The 26,418-nt window shown below is 28.6% G+C and overlaps 3 non-coding genes across 3 annotated transcripts; all 3 read right to left on the reverse strand.

Annotated features, from left to right (window-relative positions):
- Positions 1-976: 976 nt before the first annotated feature.
- SS50377_r20041 lies at positions 977-4,105 on the reverse strand (the record flags this gene model as incomplete). The annotated part of the gene is made up of 1 exon (XR_010957845.1): positions 977-4,105. It is a non-coding gene; the product is annotated as a 28S ribosomal RNA (ribosomal RNA).
- A 39-nt stretch (positions 4,106-4,144) lies between these two features.
- On the reverse strand, positions 4,145-4,280 carry SS50377_r20043. The gene has a single exon (XR_010957847.1). It is a non-coding gene; the product is annotated as a 5.8S ribosomal RNA (ribosomal RNA).
- A 48-nt stretch (positions 4,281-4,328) lies between these two features.
- On the reverse strand, positions 4,329-5,822 carry SS50377_r20042. Its single transcript, XR_010957846.1, has one exon. It is a non-coding gene; the product is annotated as an 18S ribosomal RNA (ribosomal RNA).
- Positions 5,823-26,418: the final 20,596 nt, after the last annotated feature.

Below are 26,418 nucleotides of genomic sequence, written 5' to 3' on the forward strand. Positions count from 1 at the left end.
AACCTACTACCTACCTACCTACCTACCTACCTACCTACCTACCTACCTACCTACCTACCTACCTACCTACCTACCTACCTACCTACCTACCTACCTACCTACCTACCTACCTACCTACCTACCTACCTACCTACCTACCTACCTACCTACCTACCTACCTACCTACCTACCTACCTACCTACCTACCTACCTACCTACCTACCTACCTACCTACCTACCTACCTACCTACCTACCTACCTACCTACCTACCTACCTACCTACCTACCTACCTACCTACCTACCTACCTACCTACCTACCTACCTACCTACCTACCTACCTACCTACCTACCTACCTACCTACCTACCTACCTACCTACCTACCTACCTACCTACCTACCTACCTACCTACCTACCTACCTACCTACCTACCTACCTACCTACCTACCTACCTACCTACCTACCTACCTACCTACCTACCTACCTACCTACCTACCTACCTACCTACCTACCTATACCTACATGTTATACTAATATATATTTCTTTCCTTTTACGGATATAACCTTCCTAAAAGTGATATAACCTTCCTTTTACGGATATAACCTTCCTAAAAGTGATATAACCTTCCTTTTACGGATATAACCTTCCTAAAAGTGATATAACCTTCCTTTTACGGATATAACCTTCCTAAAAGTGATATAATCTTCATATTCTCCTTAAATTAAAAAAAATAAAAATAATTCCTTTCATATAATAATTTATTTTTTATCTGATATAACACTAATTCAGGTGATATAATATGTGTTTAAATGATATAACATTACTTAAATTGAAGTATGTAGTATTTATAATTTTTTAAAAAGTTAAAAATAAAAATAAAAAATCAGTATTCTTCAGGATAAAATATTGCTAATTTTCATATAGCTTAATACTATAAATATTATTATTTACTTATATCACTAATGGAATTTAAAATTAAATTAATATTTTCATTCCTAAAATATATTTGAAAAAAAATCAACATTTGGCAGATGACTGGTATAGCTGAATTCATACATGGCCAGAACAGGTGCTAAAATTTACCCTAAAATAGGTACGATGGAGCTGTAGTGGTTACCTGCAAGCATAATTAAAAAAATTAGTGTGCGAAATAATAAAACTAAATGGTAGTATTGACGGTTTTAATCAAAAAGACAATAGACAGTGAGTTCAATTCCCACTGTCTGCAAAATTAATAATCTAAACTATATATTTTGCATAGCTTAACGACTCAATCGAAACTTTATCGTGAACACTAGCAAATATTTTCTAGAAAAGATTTGCTAATTGCAAATCAGCATTCTTGCCTCAATGATCTATTGATCGCGACGCTCTTGTGGGGTAGTTTCACACTTAGATGCAGTCAGCGCTAATCTGTCTTGGGTGGCTTCGCAGCACTGGTATGTCAACCAACTGCATAAACTAGAGCCAAGTACAAATGGTTCCTCTCGTACTGAAATTGTATGCCACTTAAGTGATAGGACAGTAGGGTAAAACTAACCTGTCTCACGACGGTCTAAACCCAGCTCACGTTCCCTTGCACGGGTGAACAATCCGACACTTTCACAATTATGCTTGTGAATGATAGGAAGAGCCGACATCGAAGAATCAAAAAGCCACGTCGCTATGATCGCTTGGCGGCCACAAGCCAGTTATCCCTGTGGTAACTTTTCTGTCACCTTTATGTTAACAATCTAAACAAGTTAAAGGATCGATAGGCCACGCTTTCACGGTGTATCTCGCCAATGACGAAATAAATCAGGTGAGCTTTTGCCCTTTTACTCTACAACAGGTTTCCGTCCTGTTTGAGCTCACTTTAGGACGCCTGCGTTGCTTTTTAGCAGGCGCGCCGCCCCAGCCAAACTCCCCATCAAACGATGTATATGAATAACATTAATTACTAAGATAATGGATTTACCATATAAGCGGAACAATGAGAGGTATCAGGGTTTTTCATGGTTGATTACTCTGCCCTGTAGCCTACATTACCACCATCGTTCCACAACGTCTAACTAGAGTCAAGCTCAACAGGGTCTTCTTGCCCCGCTGGCCATTACCACTCGCCCGTTCCCGAGTCTGTAGTTTCGCGAAGATGCATCTAGGGACAGTAAGAACCTCGTTAATCCATTCATGCACGTCCAAAATTACTGGACGAGGCATTTGGCTACCTTAAAAGAGTCATAGTTACTCCCGCCGTTTACCAGAGCTTGAATAACTTTCATCATATTGACATGCATAGCACTGGGCAGAAATCACATCGTGTCAAAACAAGTTGAAGCTATCACGATGCTATGTTTTAATTAGACAGTCAGGTTCTTCTTGTCCGTTCCAGTTCTGATAGTAAGGAATTATCATCTCTTGAAGAGCAGTTCTATTCAACTAGACCTGAAAGTAAACCCTCAAGTTTCGTCGGTAGACATAAGCAGGACAAAAGATGATCCTAGATCAGAGCCACCCCTTTTCCCAAAGTTACGGAGCTAATTTGCCGACTTCCCTTAGACACGTTATCTTCACACTAGAGGTTGTTAACCTTAGAGACCTGATGCGGTTATGGGTACGCCGTGACATGTTTATTAACTGGTATTTTTCATGGGACTTCCCTAATCACGTTATACCGCAAATGCGATATTCTTCCGGTTACAATGCAGCTTCTATGACTAAATCATTCCACTGCGTTGACGCCGTTAAGAAGAAAAGACTATCCTTCAACGGACTAAAAGAAGTCTGGTACCAGGCAACTAGTCGCCTATAACAAATCACTAACGGGAATATTAACCCGTTTCCCTTTCGACCAGAGAATGGGACTAGCCACATGCCTTCTATTTTTCAACAGTCGCTTAGGAACGTATCACCCACGAGTCGTATAACGGCGCCGTGGAAGCCTTCTCTTCTTCAGTCTTCTGGCATACCAGAATAATTGCTACTACTACCTAGATCTGCACTAAAGTAACCTCTATACGACCTCACGATCATACTTCTAAGGTAACTTCACGACCTCCTACCCATTTTTGTGGTGCAGTATAAATACCAGGTTTAAGCGCGATCCATTTTTCGGACTAGGTAATTCGGCTGGTGGGTTGTTACACACTCCTTAGAGAATTCCAACTTCTATGGCCATCTTCCAGCTGTCAATATTACCTAACGCCGTTTAGTCTGATGAACCTGGTTTACGCACTTTAACTGCACTATCGGAGCAATCCGCCTTGCCAATCCTGCTTACCAAGAGGGGCCCACTAGTTAACACTTGTATTTAAAATTACCCTTCAATTAAGAAAGAATAACGCTCTGTATTCGGAGTTTGAGAGTCGGATGAGGACTGATCCCCACTATCTCCAATCATTGTCTCTACTACTAGAAACTACATTGTTAACCGCTATCCTGAGAGAAATTTCGGAGGTAACCAGCTACTAGATGGTTCGATGAGTCTTTCGCCCCTATACCCAACTCTGACAAGCGATTTGCACGTCAGCAACGTTACGAACCTCCATCAGTCTTTCGACTGACTTCATTCTGGTCAGGTATAGATCACTATCTTTCGGGTCTACTTCGGCCGGCTTAGCCTAAAAGAATTATGGCAATTTAATTATGACTTTCATTGCGCAGGATAGTTTAACACTATAATACTCGCCGGTCAAAATAAGTCCTAGGTCCGTGTTTCGAGACGGGCGAGAAGCCTGCAAATATTAATTACAGACATCCCCTTTAAGAAAGGGTTTCACGTCCTTTTAAATGACCCTTTAAGAGTCTGCTTTTCACAATTCGCTCACGCTACTCGGTACACTATCGGTCTTGGATCGCTATTTAGTCTTAGAAGGATTGTACCTCCTGATTCATACTATACTCTCAAACAGTACTACTTAATCCATCATAAAGTGCAACGTTCTACAGGGACTTTCACCCTCTTTGGTCAGCCATTCCGGACTGTTACGAACTCTAGCAATATGAAGACAGACAACTCAGACGATTACTGTCAGACATTTCCCTTTTCGCTCGCCGCTACTAGAGGAATCTCTGTTGATTTCTTTTCCTTGGCTTATTGATATGCTTAAGTTCAGCCAGTAATCCACATTGAACCAGACGACAAATGATTTTGTTTATCTTTAATTAACGTTAGTTATTTTTGAGACCGTTCTGGAACAATGTTTAGAGTATTACATTCAAGAATCGATGCTTCGCAGGTCATTACAGGTCCACATCGCAAATATCGCTTTGTGTCACGCTCTTCCTCGATATCCAAACCAATGGATCCACCCAATCCTATTGGTAGTAAAGAGCGAACTCCTACTACCTAAAATTGTGAGATGATAATTTAATGATCCTGCTGCAGGTTCCCCTACAGCAGCCTTGTTACGACTTCTCCTTCCTCTAGAAGAGCGGGCTCGCAATTGTTGCTACATAACGATACGAAATGTAGGTCCGAATAACTCACCAGATCTTCCCAATCAGTAGGAGCGACGGGCGGTGTGTACAAGGGGTAGGGACGTAATCAGCGTAGATTCATAACCTACACTTACTAGACATTCCTCATTTATGAAGGATAATTTCAACCTTCAAGCCTAACCACGACAAGTTTTAATGAACTGCCACCATTTTCAGGGAAGCAACACGATGAACCTGCCATTGTAGTACGCGTGCGGCCTAGGGCTTCTAAGGGCATCACAGACCTGTTTTTGCCTCTGCCTTCCTCTAGTTCATCACTAGCAGTCTCAGATAATTAATCTGATAGAGGTCTCGTTCGTTATCGCAATAAAGCAGACAATTTAAATCACGGACTAAGAACGGCCATGCACCACCAACAACTTAATCATGAAAGATCACTCATCTGTCAATCCTCAAAGCTTCTGGGCCTAGTAAGATTTGCGTGTTGAGTCAAATTGAGCCGCAGACTCCACGTCTGGTGGTACCTCTCCGTCAATCCCTTCAAGTTTCAACCTTGCGATCATACTTCCCCCAGAGTCTGAAACCTTACGATTTCTCTTGGCAAATGAAGTAAAAACCCCATCAGCTAGGCGACATCGTTTAGGGTCAGGAATAAAACGGTTTCTAATCGTCGTCTATCCCCTGACTTTAGTTCTTGATCGTGATACTTAGACTGCGTTGGGAGCCTCCGCTACCGTTGGTCTTCGATAGATCATCCTATTTCACCTGTCCCTATCGAGTACCCCAAACTACGCCAAATACCGCATTATAATTTCATACTATAAAAACAGTTAAGTAGTTATAAACACTTAGATTTACTTATAGTGAAAAAGAAAATAAACTACGAACTTTTTAACTGCAGCAACACAATAGAATACTCTCCGTGTCGGAATTACCGCGGCTGCTGGCACCGAGCTTTCCCACGAATAACCGGTTAGCTTAGATATAACAGGCCCTAGATGGTGTACAAAAGTACCCTTCATTTCTTGTCACTGCCTCGTAACGAATACATTGGGCAATTTCCGCGCCTGCTGCCTTCCTTAGATGTATGAGCTGTTTCTCATGCTCATTCTCCGGAGTCAAACCCTAATTCCCCGTAAGCGTCGAATCCTTGGTAGGCAAATACCCCACCAACGTAAGATGATGCTGCAGTGGCAGATATGCAAACGTACTTACTATTATCTTTAGTAGAATACTAAACATAGTTCATGTATTACTAACAGATTTTCCGTTACTATCCAACGAAATACATTGCATGTACTAACCACTGATAAATGAGCTGTTCGCCGTCTTCGCTCCACAATAATGAATATAACTGTCTACACATAGGCATGCATGGCTTAATCTTTAAGAGAAGTATGCTATCCTGGCAGGGTCAACCAGATAATAATAATGAAAAAATTTCAAAAGTAAAATTAAGTAGTACCCGAATATTAATAAATATTAATTATATTTTTTAACATATTTTGTTAAATATATCCCGCATTAAAAATGCGATTGAATGATGATTAAAAGGTGATATTAATAGTTAACCCCGCTAATAGGGGTGTTTTGTTGTATTCTATAGTTAAAAAGATACTTGTAGTTATAGAATACATTGCATAATGAAGAAATGTGTTGAATAAATATATTTATATGATTTTAGGTAGGGCGGCATTATTTTAGGTAAGGGTGGTTTTAGGTAAGGGTGGTTTAAGGAAGGGTGGTTTAAGGAAGGGTGGTTTAAGGGAATGGAGGTATTATTTTAGGTAAGGGTGGTTTTAGGTAAGGGTGGTTTAAGGAAGGGTGGTTTAAGGGAATGGAGGTATTATTTTAGGTAAGGGTGGTTTTAGGTAAGGGTGGTTTAAGGAAGGGTGGTTTAAGGGAATGGAGGTATTATTTTAGGTAAGGGTGGTTTTAGGTAAGGGTGGTTTTAAGGAAGGGTGATTTAAGGGAATGGAGGTATTATTTTAGGTAAGGGTGGTTTTAGGTAAGGGTGGTTTTAAGGAAGGGTGATTTAAGGAAGGGTGATTTAAGGGAATGGAGGTATTATTTTAGGTAAGGGTGGTTTTAGGTAAGGGTGATTTAAGGAAGGGTGATTTAAGGGAAGGGTGATTTATTTTTAAGAGAACAAAAAAATACATAATTGCAACTAAGCACTATTCTACTTCCGTAGTTAAAATTACTACAAAATTCTTGATAATACAGTTATTCTAATTCATCATTTTGTTATTTGTGACAACAAATTAGACGAATCTAATTATCATGTCAAATCTCAATGTCTATTAAAAGCCTTCGCGCATAATCCTGAATGACTATCATTACCCCCTAAGTATGAAGTTTAAAATTTCACCGGTTAAGGTTATCGACCAACTTGCAGGTATTTAAGCGATAGCAGCCGCAGAACATATGCAGCTTAAAATAGACATTATGCTCGTTATCCGAAAATAACGAGTTGAGATAATCCAACCTAAAATAAGATCTAGACATAGGGATAGGTCACAAGAGACAAGCATCATCCGCAGGCCTCTTCCTCACTATCGATAGTAGGTCAGTTTCAAATAACGCTAATCTGATTCAGAATGATAGTATTATCAATACAATTGCATAATCTATTTTATTTAGGGGGACGTGTTAATTTTACAATTGGGTCTGTCCCAAAACTTCATAGTAGATCGTAATCTCCACTATCTACTCACACTATCTGGAAACAACAAACCAGACGAATCTGGTTCAAAGCACTACAAGGGTGAATACCGACACGTAATCTTTTAGCGTGGTCAAACCACCGTTACGAAGAGTTCTGTTATGTAGTGCAGATGTCAAATTTTAATGTCTATAAATAGACATTCTTGTTATCCGAAAATAACAAGTTAAATAAATTAACTTAAGATAAGATCTTGCGATGCATAGGGACAGATCATAAGGAGCATGCATCGCTGCATGCCACATGGTCACTATCGATAATAAGCTTCATTTCAAATAGTGCTAGTAGATTGTGTTATCTAAATATAGATAATTTTCTACTATTGGGTTTCTCTCCTAATCAGTAATACCTTTCCTTATTACCGATAGTGGGACCCGACCCAATTGGTCCCACATATATATAGTCAATTTCAAGAGGACAGCTTAGATGCCTGGGTATATTAGTTAAACTTCATTTTTTCTTACAATATTTTTTTCTAAAAATAGATTCATCAATAATATATTATGTATAATATAAAATTTAGTAAAATAAATAATAGTTATTATATATTTATAATTATATTTTTATTTATCTTATACTATAAATAGAATAAACATTTAAAATATCATTTATATATAAATATTACTAATATATTATATATTATTGAGTTTTTAGATTAATTTTCAGTTTCTAATATTTTAAAAATATATATATACTACTATATAATAATGTGTTATTACTATTAATCTTATATTCAATATAATAATATGTTTAATTAATTTTTCACTTTAATAATTTTAATAATTTATAAATATGTATTTATATATATTATATAACACATATTTTTTAAAATATATAAATTTTACAAATAATTATAAAATTTAATAAAATTTAATATCTATGTATAATAATAGCATAATGCAAAACTATATTTTGAAAGTCTGCAAAAAGTATACTTATTTTTTCAGTATTGTATATATACTCCGCCACTATATTAATATGTATTGTATTAAAATTTACACCAACTTATCATATGCATAAAAAGTAGCTACTTTATATATAAATCATATATAATAATAGCATAATGCAAAACTATATTTTGAAAGTCTGCAAAAAGTATACTTATTTTTTCAGTATTGTATATATACTCCGCCACTATATTAATATGTATTGTATTAAAATTTACACCAACTTATCATATGCATAAAAAGTAGCTATTTTATATATAAATCATATATAATAATAGCATAATGCAAAACTATATTTTGAAAGTCTGCAAAAAGTATACTTATTTTTTCAGTATTGTATATATACTCCGCCACTATATTAATATGTATTGTATTAAAATTTACACCAACTTATCATATGCATAAAAAGTAGCTACTTTATATATAAATCATATATAATAATAGCATACACTTTGAAATATGTGTATTATATTATTATATATTAATAATCATAACCTTATAATTTCAAATGAGGCATATAGGTAACCCGTAATTAGGATAAATATATAATTAACTATGTTATTATAACCTTATATATATATAAAGTACTAATAATATAGTTAATTATAACTATATTTAACATAATTATAGTATTCTTTAATGTGTGTATTAATTTTATTATTAATTCTTAAACAAACATTACGACGTGCCTCGCAACTCCGGGTGCAGTTTATAGTTGTTGGTATAAATATAATTATCTATAGAAATTTGAACTTTTTCATCTTATGCCAGCAAACTTCATTTTTAGCTTCGAATTGAAAAGTAAAAAAGTAGGTTTTGGTGGCATAGACGATATCACCATCCACTAGGTGGGTACATAATATTAGCATCATATGTATGATTAGAATTAAGCTTAAGATCCATTTTTGTCATCATAGCAATGTTAAATTAAATTCGAGATTTCAAAAAATTAGGCCATCCTAAAATTCAACTTTCAACAATCATTCCCCTATATGATCACGGTGATTAGGAATATTTAAATATATATATGGATGCTAATTGCTTTTTAGCATCTTTACATCCTATTATTGTATCAAATAATAGGAGTTAGTGTACATGAATCTAGTATATTTTATAATGTTACGTGCTTAACATTTGCGTGCTCATATACTTCTATATCTCTTAATAGTTATTTTCATCACTTTGTGTCAATCATTTATCTAGTAATTTATTCATTTAATACCATGCAGTTTTATCTCCATTGAATAAGGAATGTAAAAATCGGAGAGATTACAAATATGTATATAATGATTATTATATATTTAAATTAATATATAATATTTTGAGATAAATCAAAAATAAATTGCTTGCATTTGGAGTGTTAAAACTATATAAATTATTAATATCAATATATTCTAGTTATTATTTTTTTTACGTTTTATTGACGTACTAATTTATTGTAGTAGTATATCTTTTTATAAGTTTGTTGTTAAAATATAGATTATAAACATAAATCTATAATATTATGTTTTTTCCACTTTATTTTCTATTCCTTACTTAATATTATATAGTATATAATAACTTTTAGCTTTTGAAAACTACGAAACTATATATCTCCCACTTCTGCTGTTGTATACTTAAATCTTTTTAAGTATTATAGCCAATATATAGTATAATATAATTGTGTATAGTAGAAGTTTCCTACGTATGGGTAACGGCAATTATAAATTTTTAACGATGCCTCTGGGCTTAAGTCCAGATAATGGCATAATAGTTTGGCCGAAAGTTGAAATCCCAAAAAAGGTCAATTGTGAGTGGAGGCTCAGTTTCATTTTTAGCAAGACAGAACTGTCTGTTACAATAAAAATGAAACAATGAAAATTAATTTAACAAAAATAAAATAGAAAACGACCTTTTATCATCAGGTCGGCCAAAACTATTATCGATTAAAATTTTTGAGTAGGAATTTTAAAAAAGTGATTTTTCAAACATTCACTAGGCGACTAGCAATTGAGGGTCCTTGTGTTAACACATTTTGGTGGTGCTAGATGACTTCTCGGGATGACCTTGTGCGAAACATGATCTAGGTTTGTCAGAGAGATGAGAACCGACATAAATATTATATATTCTATATATCGACAATATATGCATAAATTAGTTTTTTCTACGTATACAATTCTGCAAAAACTGAAATGTTGATATTTGTTGAGGTTACTAGTTTTTTAGTTTCTGTATTGTGAAAACAATACAAAATTTAATATAATATAAAAAATATACAAATATTTTTGTATAATATAAAATTAAGATTTAGATTTATGTATTAGTATTATATATATTACGAATATTAACGTTTTTCAATTTACTGTATATGTTAGTTTCTGGCAGAGATAGAAAAGGAAAAAATATAGTATATATATAATAGATATATATATTCTATATTGTATTTTAAAAGTACTTATTTTTCAAACGATTCGTCCAAAAAGGTCAAAAAATCATTATTTTGACACCTGTTGTGGAGTGGTACTTTTTGAAAAAAGGAGTTATGTAATTATTATATAGGATTATGTTAAACTTATTTTTTTCAAATTTTCACACACTTTGTTATGGTGTAGTATTATGCAATTTTTCTATTGTTTAAAGTGGTGAAAAAAATAATATATATATATTATAGGTATATTTTTTTGGTTTATAATATTGGAAAGATTTGTATTTTATATTAGTTTTGTACATAATTACATCAAAATTATACATACAAAATTACTATAAAATTCAGTTTCTACAGTTTCTATAGATTATTCAATATACAGACATATTATATTTACATATATATTAATAAATGTATTTTAAAGTACTCAAATTTATCAAACAAACCCATCAACACTATCACAAAACTCACTATAAAATTTTATTAAAATTTTAAAGCCTATACTTGTATGGTTAAAATAAAACTTTTGTATTTTAAAAGTATATATATATAATAATATGTTTTAGAGTGGCAATATTTTTAGTATATTCTGGTATATAATATTATGTTTTTTCCACTTTATTTTCTATTCCTTACTTAATATTATATAGTATATAATAACTTTTAGCTTTTGAAAACTACGAAACTATATATCTCCCACTTCTGCTGTTGTATACTTAAATCTTTTTAAGTATTATAGCCAATATATAGTATAATATAATTGTGTATAGTAGAAGTTTCCTACGTATGGGTAACGGCAATTATAAATTTTTAACGATGCCTCTGGGCTTAAGTCCAGATAATGGCATAATAGTTTGGCCGAAAGTTGAAATCCCAAAAAAGGTCAATTGTGAGTGGAGGCTCAGTTTCATTTTTAGCAAGACAGAACTGTCTGTTACAATAAAAATGAAACAATGAAAATTAATTTAACAAAAATAAAATAGAAAACGACCTTTTATCATCAGGTCGGCCAAAACTATTATCGATTAAAATTTTTGAGTAGGAATTTTAAAAAAGTGATTTTTCAAACATTCACTAGGCGACTAGCAATTGAGGGTCCTTGTGTTAACACATTTTGGTGGTGCTAGATGACTTCTCGGGATGACCTTGTGCGAAACATGATCTAGGTTTGTCAGAGAGATGAGAACCGACATAAATATTATATATTCTATATATCGACAATATATGCATAAATTAGTTTTTTCTACGTATACAATTCTGCAAAAACTGAAATGTTGATATTTGTTGAGGTTACTAGTTTTTTAGTTTCTGTATTGTGAAAACAATACAAAATTTAATATAATATAAAAAATATACAAATATTTTTGTATAATATAAAATTAAGATTTAGATTTATGTATTAGTATTATATATATTACGAATATTAACGTTTTTCAATTTACTGTATATGTTAGTTTCTGGCAGAGATAGAAAAGGAAAAAATATAGTATATATATAATAGATATATATATTCTATATTGTATTTTAAAAGTACTTATTTTTCAAACGATTCGTCCAAAAAGGTCAAAAAATCATTATTTTGACACCTGTTGTGGAGTGGTACTTTTTGAAAAAAGGAGTTATGTAATTATTATATAGGATTATGTTAAACTTATTTTTTTCAAATTTTCACACACTTTGTTATGGTGTAGTATTATGCAATTTTTCTATTGTTTAAAGTGGTGAAAAAAATAATATATATATATTATAGGTATATTTTTTTGGTTTATAATATTGGAAAGATTTGTATTTTATATTAGTTTTGTACATAATTACATCAAAATTATACATACAAAATTACTATAAAATTCAGTTTCTACAGTTTCTATAGATTATTCAATATACAGACATATTATATTTACATATATATTAATAAATGTATTTTAAAGTACTCAAATTTATCAAACAAACCCATCAACACTATCACAAAACTCACTATAAAATTTTATTAAAATTTTAAAGCCTATACTTGTATGGTTAAAATAAAACTTTTGTATTTTAAAAGTATATATATATAATAATATGTTTTAGAGTGGCAATATTTTTAGTATATTCTGGTATATAATATTATGTTTTTTCCACTTTATTTTCTATTCCTTACTTAATATTATATAGTATATAATAACTTTTAGCTTTTGAAAACTACGAAACTATATATCTCCCACTTCTGCTGTTGTATACTTAAATCTTTTTAAGTATTATAGCCAATATATAGTATAATATAATTGTGTATAGTAGAAGTTTCCTACGTATGGGTAACGGCAATTATAAATTTTTAACGATGCCTCTGGGCTTAAGTCCAGATAATGGCATAATAGTTTGGCCGAAAGTTGAAATCCCAAAAAAGGTCAATTGTGAGTGGAGGCTCAGTTTCATTTTTAGCAAGACAGAACTGTCTGTTACAATAAAAATGAAACAATGAAAATTAATTTAACAAAAATAAAATAGAAAACGACCTTTTATCATCAGGTCGGCCAAAACTATTATCGATTAAAATTTTTGAGTAGGAATTTTAAAAAAGTGATTTTTCAAACATTCACTAGGCGACTAGCAATTGAGGGTCCTTGTGTTAACACATTTTGGTGGTGCTAGATGACTTCTCGGGATGACCTTGTGCGAAACATGATCTAGGTTTGTCAGAGAGATGAGAACCGACATAAATATTATATATTCTATATATCGACAATATATGCATAAATTAGTTTTTTCTACGTATACAATTCTGCAAAAACTGAAATGTTGATATTTGTTGAGGTTACTAGTTTTTTAGTTTCTGTATTGTGAAAACAATACAAAATTTAATATAATATAAAAAATATACAAATATTTTTGTATAATATAAAATTAAGATTTAGATTTATGTATTAGTATTATATATATTACGAATATTAACGTTTTTCAATTTACTGTATATGTTAGTTTCTGGCAGAGATAGAAAAGGAAAAAATATAGTATATATATAATAGATATATATATTCTATATTGTATTTTAAAAGTACTTATTTTTCAAACGATTCGTCCAAAAAGGTCAAAAAATCATTATTTTGACACCTGTTGTGGAGTGGTACTTTTTGAAAAAAGGAGTTATGTAATTATTATATAGGATTATGTTAAACTTATTTTTTTCAAATTTTCACACACTTTGTTATGGTGTAGTATTATGCAATTTTTCTATTGTTTAAAGTGGTGAAAAAAATAATATATATATATTATAGGTATATTTTTTTGGTTTATAATATTGGAAAGATTTGTATTTTATATTAGTTTTGTACATAATTACATCAAAATTATACATACAAAATTACTATAAAATTCAGTTTCTACAGTTTCTATAGATTATTCAATATACAGACATATTATATTTACATATATATTAATAAATGTATTTTAAAGTACTCAAATTTATCAAACAAACCCATCAACACTATCACAAAACTCACTATAAAATTTTATTAAAATTTTAAAGCCTATACTTGTATGGTTAAAATAAAACTTTTGTATTTTAAAAGTATATATATATAATAATATGTTTTAGAGTGGCAATATTTTTAGTATATTCTGGTATATAATATTATGTTTTTTCCACTTTATTTTCTATTCCTTACTTAATATTATATAGTATATAATAACTTTTAGCTTTTGAAAACTACGAAACTATATATCTCCCACTTCTGCTGTTGTATACTTAAATCTTTTTAAGTATTATAGCCAATATATAGTATAATATAATTGTGTATAGTAGAAGTTTCCTACGTATGGGTAACGGCAATTATAAATTTTTAACGATGCCTCTGGGCTTAAGTCCAGATAATGGCATAATAGTTTGGCCGAAAGTTGAAATCCCAAAAAAGGGCAATTGTGAGTGGAGGCTCAGTTTCATTTTTAGCAAGACAGAACTGTCTGTTACAATAAAAATGAAACAATGAAAATTAATTTAACAAAAATAAAATAGAAAACGACCTTTTATCATCAGGTCGGCCAAAACTATTATCGATTAAAATTTTTGAGTAGGAATTTTAAAAAAGTGATTTTTCAAACATTCACTAGGCGACTAGCAATTGAGGGTCCTTGTGTTAACACATTTTGGTGGTGCTAGATGACTTCTCGGGATGACCTTGTGCGAAACATGATCTAGGTTTGTCAGAGAGATGAGAACCGACATAAATATTATATATTCTATATATCGACAATATATGCATAAATTAGTTTTTTCTACGTATACAATTCTGCAAAAACTGAAATGTTGATATTTGTTGAGGTTACTAGTTTTTTAGTTTCTGTATTGTGAAAACAATACAAAATTTAATATAATATAAAAAATATACAAATATTTTTGTATAATATAAAATTAAGATTTAGATTTATGTATTAGTATTATATATATTACGAATATTAACGTTTTTCAATTTACTGTATATGTTAGTTTCTGGCAGAGATAGAAAAGGAAAAAATATAGTATATATATAATAGATATATATATTCTATATTGTATTTTAAAAGTACTTATTTTTCAAACGATTCGTCCAAAAAGGTCAAAAAATCATTATTTTGACACCTGTTGTGGAGTGGTACTTTTTGAAAAAAGGAGTTATGTAATTATTATATAGGATTATGTTAAACTTATTTTTTTCAAATTTTCACACACTTTGTTATGGTGTAGTATTATGCAATTTTTCTATTGTTTAAAGTGGTGAAAAAAATAATATATATATATTATAGGTATATTTTTTTGGTTTATAATATTGGAAAGATTTGTATTTTATATTAGTTTTGTACATAATTACATCAAAATTATACATACAAAATTACTATAAAATTCAGTTTCTACAGTTTCTATAGATTATTCAATATACAGACATATTATATTTACATATATATTAATAAATGTATTTTAAAGTACTCAAATTTATCAAACAAACCCATCAACACTATCACAAAACTCACTATAAAATTTTATTAAAATTTTAAAGCCTATACTTGTATGGTTAAAATAAAACTTTTGTATTTTAAAAGTATATATATATAATAATATGTTTTAGAGTGGCAATATTTTTAGTATATTCTGGTATATAATATTATGTTTTTTCCACTTTATTTTCTATTCCTTACTTAATATTATATAGTATATAATAACTTTTAGCTTTTGAAAACTACGAAACTATATATCTCCCACTTCTGCTGTTGTATACTTAAATCTTTTTAAGTATTATAGCCAATATATAGTATAATATAATTGTGTATAGTAGAAGTTTCCTACGTATGGGTAACGGCAATTATAAATTTTTAACGATGCCTCTGGGCTTAAGTCCAGATAATGGCATAATAGTTTGGCCGAAAGTTGAAATCCCAAAAAAGGGCAATTGTGAGTGGAGGCTCAGTTTCATTTTTAGCAAGACAGAACTGTCTGTTACAATAAAAATGAAACAATGAAAATTAATTTAACAAAAATAAAATAGAAAACGACCTTTTATCATCAGGTCGGCCAAAACTATTATCGATTAAAATTTTTGAGTAGGAATTTTAAAAAAGTGATTTTTCAAACATTCACTAGGCGACTAGCAATTGAGGGTCCTTGTGTTAACACATTTTGGTGGTGCTAGATGACTTCTCGGGATGACCTTGTGCGAAACATGATCTAGGTTTGTCAGAGAGATGAGAACCGACATAAATATTATATATTCTATATATCGACAATATATGCATAAATTAGTTTTTTCTACGTATACAATTCTGCAAAAACTGAAATGTTGATATTTGTTGAGGTTACTAGTTTTTTAGTTTCTGTATTGTGAAAACAATACAAAATTTAATATAATATAAAAAATATACAAATATTTTTGTATAATATAAAATTAAGATTTAGATTTATGTATTAGTATTATATATATTACGAATATTAACGTTTTTCAATTTACTGTATATGTTAGTTTCTGGCAGAGATAGAAAAGGAAAAAATATAGTATATATATAATAGATATATATATTCTATATTGTATTTTAAAAGTACTTATTTTTCAAACGATTCGTCCAAAAAGGTCAAAAAATCATTATTTTGACACCTGTTGTGGAGTGGTACTTTTTGAAAAAAGGAGTTATGTAATTATTATATAGGATTATGTTAAACTTATTTTTTTCAAATTTTCACACACTTTGTTATGGTGTAGTATTATGCAATTTTTCTATTGTTTAAAGTGGTGAAAAAAATAATATATATATATTATAGGTATATTTTTTTGGTTTATAATATTGGAAAGATTTGTATTTTATATTAGTTTTGTACATAATTACATCAAAATTATACATACAAAATTACTATAAAATTCAGTTTCTACAGTTTCTATAGATTATTCAATATACAGACATATTATATTTACATATATATTAATAAATGTATTTTAAAGTACTCAAATTTATCAAACAAACCCATCAACACTATCACAAAACTCACTATAAAATTTTATTAAAATTTTAAAGCCTATACTTGTATGGTTAAAATAAAACTTTTGTATTTTAAAAGTATATATATATAATAATATGTTTTAGAGTGGCAATATTTTTAGTATATTCTGGTATATAATATTATGTTTTTTCCACTTTATTTTCTATTCCTTACTTAATATTATATAGTATATAATAACTTTTAGCTTTTGAAAACTACGAAACTATATATCTCCCACTTCTGCTGTTGTATACTTAAATCTTTTTAAGTATTATAGCCAATATATAGTATAATATAATTGTGTATAGTAGAAGTTTCCTACGTATGGGTAACGGCAATTATAAATTTTTAACGATGCCTCTGGGCTTAAGTCCAGATAATGGCATAATAGTTTGGCCGAAAGTTGAAATCCCAAAAAAGGGCAATTGTGAGTGGAGGCTCAGTTTCATTTTTAGCAAGACAGAACTGTCTGTTACAATAAAAATGAAACAATGAAAATTAATTTAACAAAAATAAAATAGAAAACGACCTTTTATCATCAGGTCGGCCAAAACTATTATCGATTAAAATTTTTGAGTAGGAATTTTAAAAAAGTGATTTTTCAAACATTCACTAGGCGACTAGCAATTGAGGGTCCTTGTGTTAACACATTTTGGTGGTGCTAGATGACTTCTCGGGATGACCTTGTGCGAAACATGATCTAGGTTTGTCAGAGAGATGAGAACCGACATAAATATTATATATTCTATATATCGACAATATATGCATAAATTAGTTTTTTCTACGTATACAATTCTGCAAAAACTGAAATGTTGATATTTGTTGAGGTTACTAGTTTTTTAGTTTCTGTATTGTGAAAACAATACAAAATTTAATATAATATAAAAAATATACAAATATTTTTGTATAATATAAAATTAAGATTTAGATTTATGTATTAGTATTATATATATTACGAATATTAACGTTTTTCAATTTACTGTATATGTTAGTTTCTGGCAGAGATAGAAAAGGAAAAAATATAGTATATATATAATAGATATATATATTCTATATTGTATTTTAAAAGTACTTATTTTTCAAACGATTCGTCCAAAAAGGTCAAAAAATCATTATTTTGACACCTGTTGTGGAGTGGTACTTTTTGAAAAAAGGAGTTATGTAATTATTATATAGGATTATGTTAAACTTATTTTTTTCAAATTTTCACACACTTTGTTATGGTGTAGTATTATGCAATTTTTCTATTGTTTAAAGTGGTGAAAAAAATAATATATATATATTATAGGTATATTTTTTTGGTTTATAATATTGGAAAGATTTGTATTTTATATTAGTTTTGTACATAATTACATCAAAATTATACATACAAAATTACTATAAAATTCAGTTTCTACAGTTTCTATAGATTATTCAATATACAGACATATTATATTTACATATATATTAATAAATGTATTTTAAAGTACTCAAATTTATCAAACAAACCCATCAACACTATCACAAAACTCACTATAAAATTTTATTAAAATTTTAAAGCCTATACTTGTATGGTTAAAATAAAACTTTTGTATTTTAAAAGTATATATATATAATAATATGTTTTAGAGTGGCAATATTTTTAGTATATTCTGGTATATAATATTATGTTTTTTCCACTTTATTTTCTATTCCTTACTTAATATTATATAGTATATAATAACTTTTAGCTTTTGAAAACTACGAAACTATATATCTCCCACTTCTGCTGTTGTATACTTAAATCTTTTTAAGTATTATAGCCAATATATAGTATAATATAATTGTGTATAGTAGAAGTTTCCTACGTATGGGTAACGGCAATTATAAATTTTTAACGATGCCTCTGGGCTTAAGTCCAGATAATGGCATAATAGTTTGGCCGAAAGTTGAAATCCCAAAAAAGGTCAATTGTGAGTGGAGGCTCAGTTTCATTTTTAGCAAGACAGAACTGTCTGTTACAATAAAAATGAAACAATGAAAATTAATTTAACAAAAATAAAATAGAAAACGACCTTTTATCATCAGGTCGGCCAAAACTATTATCGATTAAAATTTTTGAGTAGGAATTTTAAAAAAGTGATTTTTCAAACATTCACTAGGCGACTAGCAATTGAGGGTCCTTGTGTTAACACATTTTGGTGGTGCTAGATGACTTCTCGGGATGACCTTGTGCGAAACATGATCTAGGTTTGTCAGAGAGATGAGAACCGACATAAATATTATATATTCTATATATCGACAATATATGCATAAATTAGTTTTTTCTACGTATACAATTCTGCAAAAACTGAAATGTTGATATTTGTTGAGGTTACTAGTTTTTTAGTTTCTGTATTGTGAAAACAATACAAAATTTAATATAATATAAAAAATATACAAATATTTTTGTATAATATAAAATTAAGATTTAGATTTATGTATTAGTATTATATATATTACGAATATTAACGTTTTTCAATTTACTGTATATGTTAGTTTCTGGCAGAGATAGAAAAGGAAAAAATATAGTATATATATAATAGATATATATATTCTATATTGTATTTTAAAAGTACTTATTTTTCAAACGATTCGTCCAAAAAGGTCAAAAAATCATTATTTTGACACCTGTTGTGGAGTGGTACTTTTTGAAAAAAGGAGTTATGTAATTATTATATAGGATTATGTTAAACTTATTTTTTTCAAATTTTCACACACTTTGTTATGGTGTAGTATTATGCAATTTTTCTATTGTTTAAAGTGGTGAAAAAAATAATATATATATATTATAGGTATATTTTTTTGGTTTATAATATTGGAAAGATTTGTATTTTATATTAGTTTTGTACATAATTACATCAAAATTATACATACAAAATTACTATAAAATTCAGTTTCTACAGTTTCTATAGATTATTCAATATACAGACATATTATATTTACATATATATTAATAAATGTATTTTAAAGTACTCAAATTTATCAAACAAACCCATCAACACTATCACAAAACTCACTATAAAATTTTATTAAAATTTTAAAGCCTATACTTGTATGGTTAAAATAAAACTTTTGTATTTTAAAAGTATATATATATAATAATATGTTTTAGAGTGGCAATATTTTTAGTATATTCTGGTATATAATATTATGTTTTTTCCACTTTATTTTCTATTCCTTACTTAATATTATATAGTATATAATAACTTTTAGCTTTTGAAAACTACGAAACTATATATCTCCCACTTCTGCTGTTGTATACTTAAATCTTTTTAAGTATTATAGCCAATATATAGTATAATATAATTGTGTATAGTAGAAGTTTCCTACGTATGGGTAACGGCAATTATAAATTTTTAACGATGCCTCTGGGCTTAAGTCCAGATAATGGCATAATAGTTTGGCCGAAAGTTGAAATCCCAAAAAAGGGCAATTGTGAGTGGAGGCTCAGTTTCATTTTTAGCAAGACAGAACTGTCTGTTACAATAAAAATGAAACAATGAAAATTAATTTAACAAAAATAAAATAGAAAACGACCTTTTATCATCAGGTCGGCCAAAACTATTATCGATTAAAATTTTTGAGTAGGAATTTTAAAAAAGTGATTTTTCAAACATTCACTAGGCGACTAGCAATTGAGGGTCCTTGTGTTAACACATTTTGGTGGTGCTAGATGACTTCTCGGGATGACCTTGTGCGAAACATGATCTAGGTTTGTCAGAGAGATGAGAACCGACATAAATATTATATATTCTATATATCGACAATATATGCATAAATTAGTTTTTTCTACGTATACAATTCTGCAAAAACTGAAATGTTGATATTTGTTGAGGTTACTAGTTTTTTAGTTTCTGTATTGTGAAAACAATACAAAATTTAATATAATATAAAAAATATACAAATATTTTTGTATAATATAAAATTAAGATTTAGATTTATGTATTAGTATTATATATATTACGAATATTAACGTTTTTCAATTTACTGTATATGTTAGTTTCTGGCAGAGATAGAAAAGGAAAAAATATAGTATATATATAATAGATATATATATTCTATATTGTATTTTAAAAGTACTTATTTTTCAAACGATTCGTCCAAAAAGGTCAAAAAATCATTATTTTGACACCTGTTGTGGAGTGGTACTTTTTGAAAAAAGGAGTTATGTAATTATTATATAGGATTATGTTAAACTTATTTTTTTCAAATTTTCACACACTTTGTTATGGTGTAGTATTATGCAATTTTTCTATTGTTTAAAGTGGTGAAAAAAATAATATATATATATTATAGGTATATTTTTTTGGTTTATAATATTGGAAAGATTTGTATTTTATATTAGTTTTGTACATAATTACATCAAAATTATACATACAAAATTACTATAAAATTCAGTTTCTACAGTTTCTATAGATTATTCAATATACAGACATATTATATTTACATATATATTAATAAATGTATTTTAAAGTACTCAAATTTATCAAACAAACCCATCAACACTATCACAAAACTCACTATAAAATTTTATTAAAATTTTAAAGCCTATACTTGTATGGTTAAAATAAAACTTTTGTATTTTAAAAGTATATATATATAATAATATGTTTTAGAGTGGCAATATTTTTAGTATATTCTGGTATATAATATTATGTTTTTTCCACTTTATTTTCTATTCCTTACTTAATATTATATAGTATATAATAACTTTTAGCTTTTGAAAACTACGAAACTATATATCTCCCACTTCTGCTGTTGTATACTTAAATCTTTTTAAGTATTATAGCCAATATATAGTATAATATAATTGTGTATAGTAGAAGTTTCCTACGTATGGGTAACGGCAATTATAAATTTTTAACGATGCCTCTGGGCTTAAGTCCAGATAATGGCATAATAGTTTGGCCGAAAGTTGAAATCCCAAAAAAGGGCAATTGTGAGTGGAGGCTCAGTTTCATTTTTAGCAAGACAGAACTGTCTGTTACAATAAAAATGAAACAATGAAAATTAATTTAACAAAAATAAAATAGAAAACGACCTTTTATCATCAGGTCGGCCAAAACTATTATCGATTAAAATTTTTGAGTAGGAATTTTAAAAAAGTGATTTTTCAAACATTCACTAGGCGACTAGCAATTGAGGGTCCTTGTGTTAACACATTTTGGTGGTGCTAGATGACTTCTCGGGATGACCTTGTGCGAAACATGATCTAGGTTTGTCAGAGAGATGAGAACCGACATAAATATTATATATTCTATATATCGACAATATATGCATAAATTAGTTTTTTCTACGTATACAATTCTGCAAAAACTGAAATGTTGATATTTGTTGAGGTTACTAGTTTTTTAGTTTCTGTATTGTGAAAACAATACAAAATTTAATATAATATAAAAAATATACAAATATTTTTGTATAATATAAAATTAAGATTTAGATTTATGTATTAGTATTATATATATTACGAATATTAACGTTTTTCAATTTACTGTATATGTTAGTTTCTGGCAGAGATAGAAAAGGAAAAAATATAGTATATATATAATAGATATATATATTCTATATTGTATTTTAAAAGTACTTATTTTTCAAACGATTCGTCCAAAAAGGTCAAAAAATCATTATTTTGACACCTGTTGTGGAGTGGTACTTTTTGAAAAAAGGAGTTATGTAATTATTATATAGGATTATGTTAAACTTATTTTTTTCAAATTTTCACACACTTTGTTATGGTGTAGTATTATGCAATTTTTCTATTGTTTAAAGTGGTGAAAAAAATAATATATATATATTATAGGTATATTTTTTTGGTTTATAATATTGGAAAGATTTGTATTTTATATTAGTTTTGTACATAATTACATCAAAATTATACATACAAAATTACTATAAAATTCAGTTTCTACAGTTTCTATAGATTATTCAATATACAGACATATTATATTTACATATATATTAATAAATGTATTTTAAAGTACTCAAATTTATCAAACAAACCCATCAACACTATCACAAAACTCACTATAAAATTTTATTAAAATTTTTTAACCCTTGTTTGAAGCTTATTATTAAAAATATCAAATAAAATTATTTTTAATATATATTATTATATGTTTTAAAATAAAATATTTACAATTAATTATTCTAGTTTCTTCTATAATTTGTGTGGCAATAATATATATATCTAAAATATACAATTATTTTCCTTTTTTAAGAGAGTATAATTTATTGAATATTACTATTATATTTGTATATTATATTAGTTGTTATAAGTTTTCCTTTTCTTTTTTACATTAATATAATTATAATTATATAAAATTAATAATTTTAAAATGGGTAATGATAATAAAAATTAAAATGATCAAAAAAGTAAAGGAAATGGAAATTTATATTATTATATAATGAATATAATTTTATTAAAAAAAATAATGATCTATTCAGAGTTGAACCCAGTATTAGTAAAATTAAAAAAAATCGCTTATAACATCTAAACAAAAATTATTATTTATAGATTTTTGGAGTGGAAATATTTTTAAGAATTTAAATAAATGGATATTATTATTATATATATTTAGATATACCATGGAAAGAAGAAATATTACGTATAATAAACAATAATATTAACAAATCAATTTATCGTAAAAATGGATAATTAATAATTTCATATATATAAAATAGTACTAAAAATAGTCTCTAGAATATATTATATATAAAACTTTTTCTACCAGAAAAAGGAAGTATTGTATAATACAATATAAAAATTATAATCCTATTTTTTTTTATAATTGAAAAATAATATGATTATATATGAATAATATAGTGTTTGGTGATGCTAAAAAACTATTTAGAAATCTACAAAACCGATCTATTTTTAGAATTAACATTTTAGAATAAGTGTATATGATTATATAATAATATGTAGTTTGCCCAGAAAAAACGCTTCATTTTTATGATTATAGATAATTTACTATTATAATAGGTTTGGTAACTTCCGGATTTTTAGCCAACTGTAGATGTATAGGTTTTTCCTTTCCTAAACATAACCTTTTGGTATTTTTTTCTAATAGTGATTCTGCATTGTTATAATATATTATCTGGGCCCAAAAGTGTTACACAAAAAAGTGATTTTTTTAATTTTACTATGATAATAGATATATATTGAATAGGTGGTGTTTGTATTATTGAAAAAAAAGTGTGGGTAGGGGTGCGACGATTTTCAAAAAAAGTGAAAAATGGCCTTCCCTTCCACAGTATATCTATTATATATTAAATAGAAGGATGCATTTGGGTCCAAAAAAGATTTGCCCTTCCAAAAAAAGATTTGAATTTGGCTGTTTAGTATTTGTGGAAGGGACCCTGTTTTTTTCCTATATAAATATATATATGTTAATATAGAACCCGGGCGGATCGAAAAAAATCTAGGTATTTATACAAACGAGTTATGAAAAGCGCACTTTCTTGTTTTGACCTTTTTGCAGCCACGATCCATTAATCTTGGGAAAACTTATGGAGTGATATTAATATATATATGTAGATAATTTTTTCCCCCGAATTCAGATCATTGAAATCAATACAAATTGGTGATCTTAACAAACTTCATTTTTTAACCCATTTTTGCCCAAGCTCGACCCACCTTCAACAGAAACCGAAAAAAAAAATTATTGACTTATAAAAGTCATTAAACAATATATATGCAACTTTTTCTACACCAAAAAAAATGCTTGCTAAAATGAAGGCCCAAAAAGTTATTTTTCAAAACTGCTCATTTTAGCTAAAAGTCACCACAATGATTATAATCACTTAAAACGCGTTTCTACGACCATCTTTATGCCAAAATCGGTCTTTAGAAGGATTCGATATCTCATGTTAAATACTATGTTTTGAAAATAAATCGATAGCTTATTTTAGAGGGTCAGAGTATAGTCGTCCGTTCCTCGGAATATTCAATAAACTTTAAGTTTTTTGATTTTCAAAGTTTAGAAAGGGAGAAGTGGACAGTGAATATTATGGGTTGAAAAATGATATATAATTTGCATACTTTTTTTCAGTCCTTTTTACGAAGTGGAAGACCGACCAGCATAAATCGTTAAATCCACTTTTATCTTGGCTATTTTTATAGTAAAAACTAATTTAAAAGTTTTTCAATGTATATATATCTATGACGCATATAACCCTCTTACAAATTTCCTGTAGTATTTTTGAACCTTGAGAAAAAAAAAGCAAAAAGTCAAAATAAGGTTTTTTGTATACTTTTGTTAATATAAAAGAGATGAAGCGGTGTCATTTTGTGACAACTTTTTCTGGTTAATATAATTGTATTATATATAGATTATTCCACTCCAAAAGATTTTTAAAGATTGAGCTAAGAACGAACAATTATTTTTTTAACTCACTAATTCTCCCTTTTTTCATTCCTTTTTTTTTTAAAGCAGAGGGAATGGAAATTTGTCTTATTATGATAAATAATATAAAAAGATATTAATAATCCCCCGATTTTAGTGTCATATTTTCATAATTTCAAAAATTGATTATTTTGAGAAATTAAAATTTAATTCTCGCCTCGAAATGACATGAATTTTTAAATTTCACTATGAGACTCTATATTTATTATAGACAATATAATATATTTGTAAATTTAAAAAATTTACGAATCAAAAAATGAAAGTCAAGACAGTGAAAAAATGAAAAATCCATGTGGTCAAGTTTTGGCATTTGAATATGATTTGTAAATTTCACACGTTTTTTTGGTACAATTGTGGTAGGCATAGCGAAAGCGATACCTTCTAGAGCCTCTAGCGTATTCGGTCCTGGGTTCAAACCTCGCCAAAAAAATCAAAAAGATAGTGCTTTTGGATATGGATTTCGGCCACTTTGGCCAAAATTCAAAATTTGAAGTCGAATTTTGGACCAAATTTTGGCTAGTTAGTAGATTTTGCGAATTTTTGGAGAAAGTCTGGAGCTACACGTCTTTCGATATTTTTCATGATAAATGACGTTTTCACCCACTAGACTGTGGAAAGAAGCCAAAATAATCTCTGAATTAGGAGTGGAAAACGAGTGAAAACCAGAGGTGGAATGGAAAAAGTGCAAATTTCTTCGTTTTGGATAAAAATTAAAGATGGTATGTTGCTACTAATTTTCAAAATTTGGGAGACAGACTCATGACCCATTTTTGGATTTTGCTCCATTTTTCTCCATTTTTAGAGCGGAAAGTTTATATATATATATAATAATTGATTTGATAAACTTTTCTTACCTATTTTTCCAAAAATTGGAGTGGTGATTTTTAGTTAAGCCATAGGTCACTGGCAAAATCTGAAATTTTGTGAAAACATCAAATTTGGAAGGGAAAACGTCATATACTACTATTTATAGGCTAAATAGTTGTATGGTGAGATACACAAATGGAAAGAAATGAATATTCGAAATACATTATTTAAATCATATTATTTTTTCTACGATT

The sequence above is a fragment of the Spironucleus salmonicida genome (assembly GCF_000497125.1).
Source record: "Spironucleus salmonicida strain ATCC 50377 chromosome Unknown tig00000001, whole genome shotgun sequence".
Classification (NCBI taxonomy): domain Eukaryota; phylum Fornicata; order Diplomonadida; family Hexamitidae; genus Spironucleus; species Spironucleus salmonicida.